The sequence below is a fragment of the Panthera onca genome, chromosome A1 (assembly GCF_046562875.1).
Source record: "Panthera onca isolate mPanOnc1 chromosome A1, mPanOnc1 haplotype 2, whole genome shotgun sequence".
Taxonomy (NCBI): Eukaryota; Metazoa; Chordata; class Mammalia; order Carnivora; family Felidae; genus Panthera; species Panthera onca.
Genome location: NC_138339.1, coordinates 1295876 through 1305589, shown reverse-complemented (window position 1 = coordinate 1305589; position 9714 = coordinate 1295876). Strand labels below are relative to the sequence as shown.

At 48.3% G+C, this 9714-nt stretch overlaps 1 long non-coding RNA gene across 1 annotated transcript; it reads right to left on the bottom strand.

Annotated features, from left to right (window-relative positions):
- Nucleotides 1-5233: 5233 nt before the first annotated feature.
- Nucleotides 5234-5672, bottom strand: LOC145715491 (uncharacterized). Its single transcript, XR_014137698.1, has 2 exons — nt 5589-5672; nt 5234-5449 (listed from the first exon to the last, which is right to left on the bottom strand). It is a non-coding gene; the product is annotated as an uncharacterized LOC145715491 (long non-coding RNA).
- Nucleotides 5673-9714: the final 4042 nt, after the last annotated feature.

Genomic DNA, 9714 nt, shown 5'->3' with positions numbered 1-9714 from the left:
ATTGCTGTCTCATCTAAGACCCCAAATAAGAACCTTCCAATCTAGCCAGTGACCCACAGAATGTGGGACATAATAACAGTTGACATTTTAGGCAACTAAGTTTTAGGGTGATTTGTCACAAAGTAATGCATGAGAGGAGGAGGCCTTGTCATTTGGGGACCATTTCGTACTTTCTGGAAAACAAGGTGCCCTGGGCTTTCCTGGCCTCTGCCTGGGTCAGTCTGTTCTTCAAGCTCCCTGTTTCTTTTCGGGGCAGAAACGTGATCGAAAATGGAGACCTGGCACCTGGTGGCAGGAGCGTTCGTGCCACAGATGGGTCACCACCTTCACACCCTCTGAGCGGACCAAGCCAGGAAACAAACAAGACGGACACAGGAACAGGTACATCAATACATATCTATCTCCATCTCTCCAACCGTAAAAACAAAATCATGAGTCGACTGACGATGCCTCTGATTCCTGTCTGAAGACATAGGAAACGTTCCAGTGTTTTCCTTCTTGTTAATTGTGGCTCCTTTCCCCAACAGAGAAACACTGGCCTCTGTGATCCTCAAGATGGCTGTTCATTTGCTGGGGCCTGGAATTCTCACAAAAAATAGTTTCAGGTATGTGAACCCATAAAAGTGATAAAAGCAAGGCTGTGCCCGGAGTTCAATATTTGCAGGCTTTCTTTGTTTTTACTTACAATTTACATACAGGGAAATGCACAAACCCTAAGTGTATAGCCTGATGGAGTCTGACAGCTGCACGCACCCATGAAGCCATAACAGTATCGACCATCCCCGGCATCTCCGAAAATTCCCTTCTGTGCCCCACAGTCACCCCTCCTCCTCCACAAAGCCAACTCCTCTGATCTTCGTGTAATGGACTTGTGTCTGTGCCCTCGGTGTCTGTCAGCTTCGCCCAAGCCACCGCTAGAGGAACAGCTTGTCCCCTCGCTGACGATTTGTGATTCTGCGGCACGGATGCACACAATCGGGGTCTGTCCCCCGTTCTCCTTGTGAACATCTGGGTTGTTTCCAGCCGGAGGCTGTGATGAATCGAGCTGCTGCGAACTCTGTGTGAGTCCTTTGCCCAAATAAATGTTTCCTTCTTGTGGGCGCATATACCTAGTGGTTGTTGCTGAATCACAGGTGGTGGTTCGGTGAGTTTTAGTAGAAATGACCCAGCCTCCTCCAGAAGCTGCAAGTTTGATGCCCCCTCATGAACTGTCATGATGAACATCGCTGCGCGGGGCCGTCGGCCAGCGGATGGTCCTCAAGTGTCATTTCGAGCAGTTGATTTTATTAGGTTGTTTGCTTTCTATTGTCATGCTGTGGAACTTCCTTACATGTTAGATACTGGCCTCTTATCAGATGTACATCCTGCAGGAATTTTCTCCAGGTTCTGCCTTACCGATTGATTCTGTTCACGATGTGTTTTGATGAGCTAGGTTTTTTTTTATTTTGATGTACTGTAACTTTGCATAATTTCTGACTGTTTATCATTTTGGTGTCTTTTCTATTAAATTTTTGTGTACATTCGTGTCATGAAGATAGTCTCTTAAGATTACTTCTGGAAATTATATAGCTTCTAAGTTTAGATCTATGCTCAATCTCAATTAATATTGAGTACGATGAGAAGTAGAATTCAAGTTTCATTTTTTGTCGTTGTTTGCTTTGAGAGAGAGAGAGAGAGCATGTGAGTGGGGGAGGGGCAGAGAGAGAGAGGGAGAGAGAGAATCCCAAGCAGGCTCCGTGCTGTCAGTGCAGAGCCCAAAGTGGAGCTCAGACCCATGAACCGTGAGATTATGACCTGAGCCGAAACCAAGAGTCAGACACTCACCCCACTGAGCCTCCCAGGTGCCCCTCAAGTTTCATGTTTACCCGAGCAGATATCCCTTTAGCTCGACGCCCCTGACTTCCTTCAGCATCTTTGTCAAGAAATAAGCCGGCTCTGAATGTGTCTCCTCTGGCCTCACTATTCTGTTGACTGCTTCGTTTCTCCATCCTTGTGCTAAGGCCACGCGTGCCGATGGCTGTGTCCTTGCACACTTAGAATCAAGTAGTAAAAGCCACGCTGGGGGCAGACGCTGCCGCCTTGTTCCAGCTCAAGAGTGGCAACGCGTCTAGAATCACCTTAATTATGATGTGTGATTATGTTCTAGATGCCCCTCGTCAGACCTAGGAAGTTCCTTCTCTTCCTAGCTTGCTGGCTGTTTTTAATTTTTTTTTAATGTTTATTTATTGCATGAGAGAAAGACAGAGCACAAGCAGGGGAGGGGCAGAGAGAGAGGGAGACACAGAATCCGAAGCAGGCTCCAGGCTCTGAGCTGTCAGCACAGAGCCCGACGCGGGCTCCAACTCGTGAACTGCGAGATCATGACCTGAGCCAAAGTCGGATGCTTAGCCGACTGAGCCCCCCAGGCTCCCTGCTTGCTGGCTGTTTATAATGGAAACAGGTGCTGAACTTCTGCATCCATCGAGAAGATCATATTTCCCATGCCCTTTATTCTGTTAAGAAGGTGAATTATATGAATTGGTTTTCAACTGAAAACCAACCTTGCGTTATTGGGTTAAACCTCACTGGTCGTGTTACATCATGTTTTCCATAAATTGCTCAAGAGAACTGTCTTTGAAAATTTGAACTGAATAAAAACAAAAACGCAAATGACCAAACTTCACGGAGAACACTTGCAGCCGAGAGGGCAATCTGCGGCGATAACGCGTCTACCGGGAGAGGAGAAACGTCTCAGATCAGCACGTGAGCTCTCACTTCAACAGTCTGGGGGCAGGAGTGTGGAACAAGCCCAAAGGAAAAAGCAGGAAGGAAGTCACGAACAGTAGAAACCAACGAAAGTGAAAAGAGAAGAACAACAGAGAAAACTCAAGAAGCAACGTATTGAAGGTCACACAGCCTTTCCTTCATGAAGACAGCAGGAACAGAAAGCCAACCTCGTGTACAAAACGATGCTGGTCCACTGTCTCCTGAGCCCCTTTTCTGGATCTGAATTCAGTGTTCATTGACCCCATCATTCTCCTGAGGGTCCCGTATTATAGCACCTGTCCCAAAGATGTCCATGTGCCCGGACTTTGGGTGTTATGCTACATGGCACGTGGGACTGAAGTCCGCAGGTGAATTTAGGTTGCTACTCAGCTCACCTTAAAATCGTGCAAATACCCTGTGCCTTCTGGGTCAGCTTCATCTAACCCCGCCACGTGAGTCTCCAAGAGCAGAGGGGCAGTCAGAGAAGGAGGCTGACAGGGAAGGAGGAAGTCCCGGTAGGAAAGCGTCTAAAGTTGCGGACCAGTGTCCTGAGCCACGGACGGCGGGCGGGCCTCTGGGGGTTGCAACGGTCCCCATTTGACAGCCAGCAAGGACAGGGGGGACCCAGTCCTGCCCCCGCCCCAGGGACTAGATTCTGCCAATACCTCAAATGAGCAGGAACTCAGATGCCCCCAGAGCCCCAGAGAGGAGCACAGGTGGCTTCATAAGCCTTGGTGACACTGAAACGTGGGCAAACATGCACGGCATCAGAGCCTCGACTTTCCCTAAGGGAAGTGGGCTCTCGCAGGGAGGAGACGGGTGTCAGCAGGACGCCCAAGGAGTGGGGAGCACAGGGGAGGACCAGTGGACTGTGTCCCGACGGGGTGAGGGGCAGCAGATTCTGCACAGCACGGCCCTTCCCCCGGCGGCACACATCGGGGAGGGTTGTGCCCAGACCGGCACGCCGGGTCCTTCCATCTCGGCTTAAAATAAGGGGGAGACAGAGGAGATTGGGAAAGACAGGAGAAAAACCGGGTGCAGAAGAAACCTTCCCTAATTGATCACCCATGAATGATGAGAGGAAAGAAACGCAGCTATTAAAACGCGAATATTCTCTACTAGGAACTTTAATGTTTTTTTGTTTTTTGTTTTTTTTTTAATTTTTTTTTTCAACGTTTTTTCTTTATTTTTGGGACAGAGAGAGACAGAGCATGAACGGGGGAGGGGCAGAGAGAGAGGGAGACACAGAACCGGAAATAGGCTCCAGGCTCCGAGCCATCAGCCCAGAGCCTGACGCAGGGCTCGAGGAACTTTAATGTTTTTGATGTTTGTTTATTTTTGAGAGAGGGCATGAGCGGGAGAAGGCCAGAAAGAGGGAGACGAGGATCCGAAGCGGGCTCCACGCAGTGAGTGCAGAGCCCAAAATGGGGCTCAAACCCAGGAACCGTGAGATCACGATCTGAGCTGAAATCAAGAGTCGGCCGATCAACAAACTGAGTCACGCAGGCGCCCTTCTGCTGGGTTTATTTAAAGTAGAATTTCACCGGACACATGTTTGGAAGGATAAACCTTTGTCCTGACCCCACCACGCCCTTTGCTCGTTCATTCATCTTAGGCCCCTGGGCCATTGGCACTTAATTCCCGGGGGACGCACATGCGCTAGAAAAGACGACCATTCGGGTCACATTTCTGTCCAACCTCTTTCTTCTAACCTCCTACTGGATGGTGAAGTACCTCGTCCTGGACGCCAGAAAAGCTGTTCCACCCCTTCTCCCGCCCACCGCCCCCAATCTGCCGGAACGTGTGGCTGATAAAGTCAGGAGCCCACTGACACTCACGCCCTCCCCAGGGGCCGGCAGCCCAAGGCCCACAGAGCCCACCAAGTGCCACCGAGCCCCGCTGGTCTACTGTCTTCTGCGACGCACGTCCTGCTCCCCGGCATGCGCGTCAGCTCTGTCCTTACAGCGTCCCAAGCTGGGGGACAAATTGCACAGCCCGCGCACGTAAACAGGGCGTCTTTCCTTTCCAAAGACGGCTGAGCACGTAGAACGCCATTTGACGGACGGGCCAGCAGGGGAGACGGGGAGGGCGACCCGAAAGCCGTCTCCGTGGAGGCAAATTATTTTGACGTGTGAAATGTTTCGTGAAACCTAAAGCGAATTAGAGGAATTCGTGAAAATGTTTTTCAAACTTAAAACAAACTACATGTGGGTAGAAAGGGAGAAGTCGGTGTCCCCACTGCGGTTCCCTACCCGCCCTCGCCACCAGGAACCGCGGTCACCGTCGGGCCGGGGCTCGCGCGCACGTGTCAGACGCGGCAGAGACAGCGAGCAGGCGGCTGCAGGACCGGCCACGTCCTTCCCAGAGCCACCCCCGTGCATTTGTCACCGCGGCCCGGAAGCAAGTATCGGCCTCTTGTGCAGGGCTGCGCACAGATACGTCGCCACTGGAGGGTGGCTTCTGTGCAGAGAACATGGGTACATTTACGTGGCTTAAAGGAATATTTAATACCTGAACACGCAACCAGGAAAGTTACAACTTAAGTTCCTGAGTTTCCCTGTGGATTCGGGTCCCCTGCGGCCATCGCTACTCCACGTGTGTGTCTCGTGAAGTCAGAGTCGTCCTGTTGTCCTTCCATAAGCTGATGTCCTTCCATAAGTCGGCCATCTGATTTTCTCAGACTCCAGTGTCACTTATAAAAGAGCTAATGAGTTGAAAACAAACAAACAAAGAAACAAAAACCGTTTCAGGTTTTCGGCACGTCTGAAGAGCCAGGGTGTCTGGGGCTCTTCTACACAAGCTCTGAATCTGGGAGGATTCACCTCCCCGACAAGAAAACGTACCTCGATATTTGGGCAGTCTGCGGCAAAAGCCTTTGAAATCACTTGAAGGCATCATGCCTTCGACTTCTCTTGACATAAAGCTGTTCGAACAACCTGAAAATTTAAGCAGTTTCAGATCACCAGCCCATACTTCTCATTCGGGGTCTATGCTTCCGGCTGTGGGTTGGGATCAGTCGGCTCTGTGGGATTGTAACATCCCATGTCCAGAGTTCACCATGGGGGTGAGGGGGTCTCCGCTGACCCTGCGGGAGCCGCAGCAGGGGGCGCTGGCGAGCACGGCAGGAACAAGTCCATAGCAGGGAGGGCGTGGACGGTCAGGGGCAGCGGTCCAGTCTCCGCACGTGGATATCAACACTAACAGCCACCAGAGCCAGACGCAGGACCAAAAAGCATCCAATAACTAGAGTCTTTTTTTTTTTTAATCTTTGTTTATTTACTTTGAGAGACAGACAGAGTGTGAGCAGAGGAGGCACAGAGAAAGAGACACAGAATCCGAAGCAGGCTCCAGGCTCTGAGCTGTCAGAGCCCGACGCGGGGCTCAAAACCGTGAACCGTGAGATCATGACCTGAGCCGAAGTCGGACGCTTAACCGACTGAGCCACCCGGTGCCCCAAGACGTTGTTTTAAACTGAGAAGCTCTGTGGTGCTCCCTGAAGAAACCATTGTCATACATCTTAGTTAGCTAGATGTTATAGTAAGGAAATTGTTAGAAATACAAGGAGAGATTTAAGTGTCCATCAAGAGTTATCAGAGGTGAACACATCTCTCAGCCTCAGACAGATCAAGTGGAGGAAAACAACAGGGTCTGTGAAATGTAATAAATAAATCGTAAATTATTAGCTATAGAGCAGACTGCTTCTGGAAGACAAACACTTCCCTGTCGCTCAGAGTAATAATCAAACATTTGTAGAAAATAATCCTATGCAAGTTTTCAAAGGAATCATTAAAGATTTTATTGGCTGATGCATTCATACCACAGTTTAAAGACAATAAAAGAAAATTAAAAACAAATAACAGGGGTTTAAAATAAAACCAATTATGCAATTTGAAGAATAAAATCCTAATCATTATTCAAAGAGAAAATAAAGACTCCAATTAAAGACTGATTTAAAAAGTAAAATGAGCCTGACACAAGAAAACAAACAGGATATGGCAAAAGCTGAATTCAGAGAAAACATAAATATTTAAGTGCTTTTATTATTTAAAAAAAAAAAAGAAATAAAGAATTGTTGTCGGGTTTTCCCTGCTGTATTATTTCAAGCTTTTAAGGAACACAGAATTTCCAGGGCGCCTGGGTGGCTCAGTCGGTTAAGCGTCCGACTCTGGCTCAGGTCATGATCTCACGGTTCGTGACTTCAAGCCCCTGCATCGGGCTCTGTGCTGACAGCTCAGAGCCTGGAGCCTGCTTCAGAGTCTGTGTCTCCCTCTGTCTCTGCCCCTCCTCTGCTCACGCTCTGTCTCTCTCTCTCTCTCTCTCAAAATAAAGAAATAAAAACATTAAAAAAAAAAAAAAAAGGAACACAGAATTTCCATGCTTGGCCGAATCGGGGGAGAAGGAAAGCTCGAATTATTTCATGACACCTCCATCAATGGCCTTGATGCTGAAATCTTACTGAGATCAGAAGAACACAAGCACTTAATATTTCTTAAGAGCATCTTGGTTTCAGTAAGTTGGTGTTTTCTCAATCTTCTATGATAGGCATGTATTCCTTGCATTAAAAAAAGCAAATGATTCTTCTCTACAGTAACACGATGAAAAGAAAGCCTTTTCCGGGACAGGCTGGGAGTCCCAGACAGGGCCAGGAGGGGGTTCCTTTATTTCCTGGCCCGTTTGCATGTCATCTGCACGAGTCAGAGGTGACTTATGACTAGATGCTCCAAGTCCCCTTCCTGCCATCCCAGTGGTTGGGGAGTGCGAGGTGGCGGCTGATGCAGCCTGCCCTGCCCTCGCCGCCATGGCGGGAAGGGACCAAAGACGGGTCCAGCTCTAGTCCTCCCGGACTCAGCTCTGGGACAGCCTGACCCGTCCTCGACTGTGGGGCCTCGTGTGCACATTACCCACTCTGCAGCGAGTCTAGACGCTGGGGTGGTTCTCAACAGGGCACCTAGTGAGACCTTGTCATCCAAGGTGCCGTGTCTGTTCCAGCCCGCCCGTGGCTGTGCTCAGCTTGCCCTGGGGCGGCCGTGGTCCGGGCAAACGTTCGGGCAATAGCATGGCACTCTCACTCCATTTACGCTTGCACCAAAGTCTCCGATGTTCAACTGCCACTTCTGGAGCTCCTGTGAAGGGCAGGGCCCATAGAGGTGTCTTCCAGAATCACCTAATGCCACCCTCACAGCTTTGCTGTGAGCTCAGGCTCCTGGGTGACATTCACAGAGGGACACCCACCCGAGCCGAGTGCCCATCAGCGGTGGGTCTGTCTGGCTTCCAGCTCTGTGGATGTCACAACTCCTGTGCTGCCTCTCCAAAAAAGGCATTCTCTGACCTTGTAAAGTATCCAACTTTCTATTCCCCATTTTTATACAAAATGCCATATTGCAGAGGGGGAAAAAATCCTTTGTTCCTGGCATTTACAGTGGTTATACAGCTACTCAGCTACTTGGAACAACACTGCTGAAAGCGTAAACTGCTTACGTCTGGTCTGAGTCCCTAACAGCACAATCTGTAAACAAATAATAAAGTTCCAAGCAGCTGCAGTGACATAACGCAAGCAACTTCATCTACGGTCATGGGGATGGGTCGGAAGTCCAATGGACTTAACTCTGTGACCCCTGATGTCTCATTCGGAAACTGGGGTGGGAGACTAGGGGAACCCAAAGTTATTACCAGCACCTATTCTGTGATGTTCCAAATCAGTGGTGAAAAATGGTTGTTTCCACCCAATTAATTACCTCGGAGGGTGCGCTAGCTCCAGTTACAAAGTTATGCAGGTGCTAGCGGGCACCGTCCAGCTCCACTCCACAAAATGAAAAAGCACGTGGCTTTTCTCAATTACCTTTTCTAGTCTCTACTTTTGGATTGATTCATGCCTGTGCCTTTTATTTGCCTATTTCTGCAGTGTGGGAAAAGTGCCTCATTCATAAAAGCCAAATATAGCACAGGACCTCCTTGTTACAACAGGATCCCAGGAACCGAGTAGCTTAGAAGTTATCAGGAGATGGGCTATAATGAGGCTAATTCTGGTCAGGTTTAATTATGTAAAGTTGGGCTGCGGAAAGGCATGGTCCACATGGCAGGCAGGCTCCAGGATGGGGGGCTTTCAGTGACAGCAGATGGGGCAGGACATGTCACCAACCACTCCATGAGCCACATACTCCCCTTTCAGATGCCTTCTTGTCATTGAAAAGCAGGTGTCAGAGGGGAAATGTCATTGTGAAAGAGTTCTGTATTGGGAATTAGTTATCCCGTCATGATGCTGTGCCATTCACTTGTACAGCAGTTATTTTAAGCTCCCTGTCCCTTTACAGAGCCAGTTCTCAATTATCCATCACAAGAGAAGGTCAGTGGCAGGAGGGAACCCGATTGACAGGCAATTAAAAACAATGTACATTTACCTTTAAAATGAGCTGCATAGTGAAAACAGGAAAAAGATACCTTGTAGGTTATTAAATTACCAAATTCTGTGAATTATTATAAAAACAACATTAAAATATGTTGACTTTTAAATCAAATTGTAAAACAGCAACACATCTCCCTCTGCACAGCTCAACCACACATCCCCTAAAAAGGTCACTTCTAATTATTTCTATTATTAGTTCCTCTGTCTATTTTTACCTCCATATACCTTAATAACATGTTTATAGCATATTTGTTGCAATATCCATTTTTGGTATTATTTATTGACTTCCCACTCTGGGAGATAGAATTTTAGCTCCTCACCCTGCCTCTCCCTCTGTGCCTCTGACTATATTCAGCTCCCGTGTTAATTACTTTTGTCACATGAGATCACATCATTAGAATTCTACTTCTTGTTCCATTAAATATGGAGAAAATATTTCCTTACCTCGAATACAAGATTGTAACAGCTTCACGTTTCCATGTATCCATCATCCCTCCTTCCCACCTCCAAAATCCTCTTTATATTTTACTTTTATATGGTCAACCTTGATGCCATTGGCATTTTAT